This window comes from Sus scrofa, chromosome 9 (genome assembly GCF_000003025.6).
Source record: "Sus scrofa isolate TJ Tabasco breed Duroc chromosome 9, Sscrofa11.1, whole genome shotgun sequence".
In the NCBI taxonomy this organism is placed as follows: Eukaryota; Metazoa; Chordata; class Mammalia; order Artiodactyla; family Suidae; genus Sus; species Sus scrofa.
The window spans coordinates 94,920,452-94,929,609 of NC_010451.4; positions in this window are offsets into that span (position 1 = coordinate 94,920,452).

Consider the following 9,158-nt stretch of genomic DNA (forward strand, 5'->3'; position numbering starts at 1 on the left):
GGGTCTTTATCTTTTGGAATGAAACTGTTTAAAAGTGACAACATTGCCTCATTCATCACAAGTAGACAGCACCAAGCACCCTGTGTGTCACTGAGAGCCAGTGAATGAATATTTGTTGAAATGATGAATGAATTCAATAAGACTAAAATCATCCAGTCATCTTGAATATTACTGTGTTAAAATAGATTTATGCTTATTCTTTACAATACTTTAAACTATGATCTTCATTCAAAAATATTGATTTAATGCTTAACATGAACAAGTCCAGGATTAGTTGCTAAGCTAAGAATAAATATATGGGAAAATAAAGTCTCTGTCATCAGTGAGGTCTACGTCAAGAAGCAAAGACAAAAACTTATTGAGAGTGATAAGTGCGTTTATATGATATGTATCTGATGATACAAAATCAAAGAGGACAACATCTACCTTAGGCTGGAATTAGGAAAGGAATATAAATGATAGCTCCTTTGAGAAAATTATACACTCTTTGAAACTTAGAATACATAGAAATAGCCTAAATGGTAGAATGTTAGTAACCTGACGTTAGCAGGAAATAAGTTCACAATTATAAGAAGATCCCTCTGATAGCAAATTGGAAGATGGATAAGAGAAAATGACACTATCAGTGTATTGACAAAGAACATTAAAAGGAATTTGAGGATTTACAAAACTACAATGAGGTATCACCTCACAGCCGTCAAAATGTCCATTATCAAATGGTCTACAAACAAATGCTGGAGAGGGTATGGACAAAAAGGAATCCTCCTGCACTGCTGGTGGGAATGGAAATTGGTACAACCACTAAGGAAAACAGTATGGGGTTTCCTCAAAAAACCTAACTATATAACTACCATATGATCCAGTTATCCCACTCAGGGGCATCTATCTAGAGAAAACCATAAAGAAAAGATTCATGCACCCCAATGTTCACTGAAGTACTATTTACAATAGCCAAGACATGGAAGCAACCTAAATGTCCATTGACAGAGGAATGGATAAAGATATGTTAAAGATATGGTACACATACACAACAGAATACCACTCAGCCCCATAAGGAACGAAATAACGCCACTTGCAGCAACATGGATGGACCTAGAGATTATCATACTGAGTGAAGACATAGACAAATATTTCTGATATCATTTATATGTGGAATCTTATTAAAATTACACAAAAGAACTTATTTATAAAACAGAAACAAACAGATCTGAAAGTCAAACTTACGGTTATAAAAGGAGACTGTGGGAGGAGAGATAAATTAGGAGGATGGGACTAACATATACACACTGCTATATATAAAAGAGATAGCTAACAAGGACCTACTGTATAGCACAAGTAAATCTACTCAATATTCTGTAATAACCTACATGGGAAAAAGGAATGGATAGGGAGTTCCCACTGTGACTCAGTGCTAATGAACCCCACTAGTGTCCATGAGGATGTGGGTTTGATTCCTGGCTCTGCTCATTGGGTTAAGGATCTAGCATTGCCATGAGCTTCAGTGTAGGTTGCAGGCGTGGTTTGGATCTGGCATTGCTATGGCTGTGGTGTAAGCTGGCAGTTGAAGCTCCAATTTGACCCCTAACCTGGTAACTTCCATGTGCTGCAGGTGTGGCCCTAAAAAAAAGAATGGATATATGTATATGTATAAGTGATTCACTTTGCTATATTGATAGTGATATAACATTGTAATTCAACTATACTCCAGAAAACTATAAAAGAAAATAAATTTGGGCTTTAAACTAATACAGTGGCAGTAACAATAAAGAAGGAAAATTTATTTATGTGAAATTTAGAAAATAGAATGAGAAAATTTTTGTTTATGGGTGTTAAAATGTTAAGAACCAGAAAAAAAAAAAAAACGTGAAGATCCTTTAGTTTCTGTCATGTACAGTAAAATGTCTATTCCATTCAATGGCAAAAGGTAGGTTAGTTAGCAAGTATGGGAGTCAGTTGTTTTGATTTTGAACATGTTGAATCTTTAATGCCTGTAGACATTAAAAGACTGTCTCCAAATCTCAGGAAATAAATGAGGGTCATACACATTTATGGACCCTCAGTGTAAAAGCGGTTGTTAACTCTGTGGTTGTGGATGACTTCATCAAGGGAGAGTACTAAAGTGATCAGAAAAGTGTCCCTGGAAAACTTCAACAGATAAGGAATAAATGTAAGAGAGTGATATTGAGACAGAGTGGCCATAGAGATAAAATACATTCATACAGTAAGCTAATCTCTAATTCAAGGGGAATGGCAGTTAAAGGAGTTATAGACCATACTTTAAAATGTTCTAGGGGACCACTAACTATAAAGCCAGCTTGGAAAACACTAACTCGATAATATATTTATTCATTTAAAATTTATCTCTAATTACATATCCTCATTTCATCAAGTAGTTGATCAAGTAGATTAATTTCCTTCTTTGTGTTTTTTTATTAATGAAGTAATACATTTTTATCTGAATGTAGTTTTTAAATTTCCTGATATTCAGAGTGATACTTGGAAAGGTATTCACCAAATTAATGGGGGAGTTTGGGAGGGTTATTTGTTTGCCTTTGTTATATGTTTTGTAGTATTGATTTTTATCTTTGATATGTTTCTCTAATTTACATTTTATATGAACATGTATTAAAAAGAGAAATATGAAAGTTAAGAAAACAGGTGTTCCTGTCGTGGCTCAGTGGAAACAAATCTGACTAGCATCCATGAGGACTCAGGTTCAATCCCTGGCCTTGCTCAGTGGGTTAAGGATCTGACATTGCCATGATCTGTGGTTTAGGTTGCAGACATGGCTTGGATCTGAAATTGCTGTGGCTGTGGTGTAGGCCAGTGGCTACAGCTCCGATTCGACCCCTAGCCTGGGAATCTCCATATGCCATGGATGCAAAGAAAAAAAAAAAAAAAAAAAGACACAAAAAAAAAGTTACGACAACAAAAGTTTTACAAAAAAAAAAGAATAAAATGTAGCATTTTAAAAGGTTATTTTATAATATAAATACAAATTCAATATAAAAATGTCATTGTGTGACTATTTTATTTAAAGACGGTATTAGATAGTTTGGTTTCCACATCCACATCACCTGTAATCCAGAGAGTATGCTATTCTTCTTATTTTTGAGATATAATTAACCTACAATTAAATGCACAGATTCTAATTGTTCAGTTCAATGAGTTTTGCTAAATGCATACATCTATGAAACCAATATCTCAATTAAAATATTGAACATCAGATTTTCCACCTTGGTGAAGTGGGTTAAGAATCCAACTGCAGCAGCTTGGGTCACTATAGAAGTGAAAGTTTGATCCCCAGCCTGGAGCAGTGAGTCAAAGGATCTGGCCTTGTCATGGCTGCAGAGTAGGTCATGGATGGGCTGACATTCAATCCCTGGCCCTGGAACTCCCACAGGCCACAGATGGGGCCATAAGAAAATATATAAGTGTGTATATATATATTACATTGAACATCACCAAGCTCCTAGAAAGTACTCTCACAATGATCATAGATTAGTTTTTGCCTGTAACTAGGTTTAAATAAATGAAATCACTCTGCACTCTTTTGTATTTGACTTCATTTGCTTACATAGTGTTTTGAGATCCTTCCTTATTGTTTTACTGTTGAGTAGGTCTTTTGTCTTTTAACTTCGGAGTATATTAGATAGTATGGTTATGGTGAAATTTGTTTATTCTTTCTTTTGTTGATGGGCATTTGATTTGTTTCCAATTTTTGGCTATTTTGAATAAAGCTACAATGAACTTTCTTTACAAGTTTTTGTATGGATATATTTTCATCCCTTTTGAGTGAATACTAAAAGTTGAATTATATTGGGTTATATAGTAAATGTAGAGTCAATTTTATAACAAACTTGCAGGGAGCTCTCCAGAGCACTTGACAAACTTACATTCCCATCAGCAAGTTATGAGTGTTACTCAAATTCTCACCAACACTGGTGTTGTCAGTTACTTTTGTCATTTTACTGGGTATATAGTGGTATCACACTGTTATTTTAATATGCTGGACATATTTTCTTGTGCTTAGTGCAAATTTATATCCTCTGTTTGTAAAGTATCTATTTAAGTCTTTTGACCAGTTTGGAGATGGTTCAATTTTCTATTGTTAATACCTGGGAGCCTTTTATATATTTTGAATACAAGTTATTTGCCCAATATATGTAATTACATATTTTTCCTCAACATATCCTTTGTTTACTCATTTCCTTAATGATATCTTTTGATGATCAGAATATTTTCAATTTTAATAACTTTCACTGTATTGCTTTTTTTCTTTTATGTCCTCAACCTTATGTTAAACTTAACCTAAAGTTATGAAAATATTTGCATGTGTTTCTTCTACTTCTATGGCTCTCAGTTTTATGTTTAGATCAATAATCCATCTCAAATTAATTTTGGGAGATGGACTACAATAGTAATTTTCTCCTACATGAATATTCCAGCAGATTGCTAAATCCATTGTCTTTTCTCCACTGAATTTTCTCAACATCTTTTATGGAAAAGAGTTGACCCTAAATATGCAGGTTTATTTCTGAACTCTATTCTGTTACAATGGTGTATTTGCTTACCTTACAAATATCACACTACCTTGGTAGTTATACCTTTATTGTGTCAATTGAAAAAATACAACCTGGAAGTTGAGAGTTAAGTTTTATTTGGAGTGAAATTAAGACTTAAGCCCAGGAGATAGCATCTCAAGCAGCCTGAGAAACCACTCAGAGGAGGTAAGGGGGGAAGCTAGGATATATGAGTTTTTGCAACAAAGGGAAGGTAGTAGGAACAAAAGATTTACAGATAACCAGATTTACAGAAGATTTGTAGAAAACCAGTTCCTATGGGAACACATAAAGGTCTGGGCTTACTAGAATCACTCCTTTGATAGACCTCTCAGTTGAGGGCCAGTCCTTGTTTCTTTCCTGAGTTCCCTCAGGGCTCACTGGCCCACCCTTGGGAGTGGCTGTTCTCACAGATGACTTCTTTTGTCCACTAACTGTGGCCCCAGGAGGCAGTACTTAAGATAGCTCTGAAACAATGCCCCAAAGAAGAAAGGGGAAATATCAAGATAAGTCATAAAGGTGAAGGGTGAGGTGCATGCAGCCATGCACACATTTTTACAGAAGTTTGCTGCTGGTCTTGTGAAGGCTGCTACTATTCAGAGACATCACTATCATTGTCATATTTTAGTGTTTTTCTAGATATGAGGAGATGCAGGAATTGGGCTCATAAAAATCTCCTAAAAATATCTAATTATCTGAAGACCAGTTCTTCCAGTTTTCCCAGAGCACAGAGTGCCTCACTCCTGGTCTTCAACCTGAGCTTTGTTCAAGGGGTGCTGAGGGTCAGCAGCTGCAGTAGAGGCTGATGCCAAGTGCTAAACTTCAGTTCACAACAGTAAGCATTGACTCAATTAATTTAATTTATAATTACACTGTTTGTAAAAGTATATATTATAAGAATTCATAATTCTTTTTCACAATTGTGGCTATTCTAGATTATTTTTACCTTCACATGAATTTTAGTACCATCTTCTTTATTATCCTAAAGGAAACTACTGGAATTTTTAAGGTATTATAGTCAAATTTATGTAGCAGTTTATAGAGAGTTGACATCTTAATAATACAGTTTTCTAATCCATGACTATGGCTTATTTATGCTTTTACTTATATATTTAATTTATCTTTACAATGTTTTATAGGAGTTGTAGAGATCTTATTCATCTTGCATTAGAGTCATTCTGACTCAGATATTTCTTCATGCTAATATGAATGCAAATTTTAATAATCAATTTCCAGTTGTTTGATGCTAGAATATAAAATAATTATTCCTTATGTTATTCCTTTAGAAAGGCCTTTGTGACCTTTCTAAATTCATTTATTATTCATAGCACAGGAATTTGTAAATTTTCTAAGTTTTCCATGTATAAATCATAGCATCTGACCCCTCCCAACAACAAAACATTTTACTTCTTTTAATTCTTAATTTAAATTAGAACATATAACTTGCATTGCTCTCTACCCTATATGAAAAAAATTTAGCATTTCATCATCAGTTAAGATGTTGCTGAAAGATTTTTCCATATATATCTTTTATTATAATGAAGTTCCTTTCTATTTTAAGTTTGCTTTAATAAATTTTATATTATAAAGAGATGCTGCTCCTTTAATTATTGATATTATAACCTTTCTCTTTAAACTTGTTAATGAGGGATATTATTTTGATTTTCATTGAATTTTGGAAATAATCCCACTTGGTTTTGACATATTATCCAACTTATACATTGCATGATCCGATTTGTAATATTTTGTTAGGAATTTTCATATTTATATTTATAAAAAATGTTGGCGTATTGTCTTCTCATCTTTAACATCTTTACCAAGTTCTGGTATCAGGTCTACGTTGCCTTCATAACATAAGTTGGGCAGTAAGTGCATATATTTTTGAAGTCAATAACCAAAGTAATGATGATTAATCAATATTAAACTTTTGGTCAAAAGTATCTTTTTGAAAGCTTCTAGAATTATAATTCACAACATTTCATTGCTCCTCCAATGAACTGGTATAAATTTCTTTAATATCCAAGGTTCAGATTAAATGTTCCCAAATTAACAAATGCAGCTACATACTCTGTATCTTCACATTGCTCTCTTTGAATATTTGGGTGACCAGGTACCTCCATGGAGAAAAAATTTTTACGTGAGATAAAATATTCTGAATTTTAAAATTCACTTGGAACTGAAGATCTGTCAGTGCTTTAGGGAGGCAGACACTTGTGGAGCACATGCTCCGAAGTCGGTAAATGTAGAGCATATGAGAAACAAATGTAGCCCTCAATAGTTCATTTGAAAGCAGACCTCCCAAATCCTGCTATTCGAGAGATGAGAGGGAAATGACAGCTCTCTTCAACAGGAATAGGTTTATTTCAAGGAATTGTTCAAAGGTTTATCTAGAATACAGACTTTTTTTTTTTTTTATCGCCTACATTCCAGAGATACCATAGCATTAGAGAAAACATGAAATCACTCTTTGAGCCAGAAACTGCCCAGTGCTGTGAGTTAATTACTTAAAGTAATAATGGGAACATATTTGAGGCCTTTAAACAGGAAAATATACACAGGAACATGGTCTTCTCTGTTTTATTTCTTTTTAAAATAAAATGTATTAGCAATGACAGATGAAGCAGGCCTGCAGAGATGTGCCAGAGGTGTGGTGACAGCCTGGTATTCACATTGGATGTATCGGTGTGCTTCAGGCATCTGTTTTATATACTCTGCATTTTGAAAGCTGGTAATACAACATTGTTTCTTACATTTTATTGGATATTATAAGATAAATTTATTACAACAGAAATCTGAGGTGGAACAGCCCTTTACACAAATGGAATGCCAGCATTTCAAGTAAGGAAAATTTTCAGCAAGGATTGAATCATTTCTATTAGAAGGAACAAAAGTCTTGTGGTTCTCCTTCCTCAATTCCTCAGTACTGGGGATATGACTAATTTACTAGCAATATAAATAATAAATTATTCTCCTGCTAATACAACTCAGTTACTTCTCACAAAGTAGGTTCTCAGGTTTAACCTACATTAGTACACTTTGGTAGTGCATATAAACTACCCATTAGACTCAAAAGTGTGTCACTTATAATTAGGATGATGGTGTTAGATATTTCTTAACTAATAATTTGCTGGTAACTTATAACATTAGGTAACATTACTGTAATCAGGAATGATAGCATACGAAAAGAAGAGAGGTTTACTCCAGAAATAACTAGAAATAAGAGAGACCTCAGAAAAGACCAAAAGTGACTTACCAACAGAAAAAAAGAATGCCTTCATAAATTTTAAAAGAGAAAAAAAAAGCCAAATACACAACTGAAGATATATTCCACCCAGCGTTTGGAGGAATGTGATCTGAAGCTTCAAAGCAGATACTTGGTAATATACATGAAGAAAACACATTATTCCAAGAGACAATTGAGCAAAATATTGTACATATACAAAACGCAATTAAGAACGCCATAGGCATGTTGACTTCTGTAGGAAGTTACTGACTTGATGTTCATTATTTAGTGTCCACATATCAATTAAATATCTTTTGCATGACCCAAGTATTTTAACTATGGGTTTTATTTTCAAACTTCTTAAAATTTTTAAATTTAGGATTAAAGGCAAATATACAATGCTTTTGATAAAATTAGTTGCATAAAAGCATATTTACCAGGAAAATTTCATTGTGGGCTGAAAAAAGACCTAATATCTATACTCCAAAATATGACTTTTTCTGCTATTAACTATTCAGCCAAGTGCACTCAGAATAAAATTTGAAAAATCACATCTATTCTAGAATATCATATTCAATTGAACTTGATAATAGATTCTAAGAATAGCCAACCTTAAAACATATAACAGACACTGCACATGTGATATGAATCAAGGGGATTCAAAAAGCCCAAATGTGCTTAGTTCTTAAATTTTATACTATCATCATTTGGGTCAAGTTATATATTAGACTGTAATTATTTTGTGTTTTATTTTCAAATTTTAATTAAAACAATTTAGCCCTTTAAAAAGGTAAACACTAAAAAATAAAATAGTGGAAGTTCCTCTTGTGGCTCAGTGGTAATGAGCCTGATTAGTGTCCATGAGGATGCGAGTTTGATACCTGTCCTCACTCAGTGCATTAAGAATGCCCACTCTCATCATTTCTATTTAACATAGTATTGGAAATCCTAGCCACAGTAATCAAGAAATAAAAATAAATAATAAGCATCCAAATTGGAAGAGAAGAAGTGAAATTTAACCAGTAATCAAAAAAATTCTAACAAACAGATGTCTAGAACCAGACATCTTCACAGGGAAATTCTACCAAAAATTTAAAGAGTTAATATCTATCCTTCTCAAACTGTTCCAAGAATTGAAGAGAAGGGAACCCTTCTAAACATTCTACAAGGCTTGCATTACTCTTATACAAAAACCAGACAAAGACACTTACACAAAAGGAAAATCACAGGCCAATAACCAAGAGAAGCCAAGGTGCAAAATGAAAAGGACACCTACTGAATAGGAGGAGATATTTATAAATGATATAGCTGATAAGGGGTTAATATACAAAAAATATAAAGAACTGATACAACACAATATTAAAAAACAACAC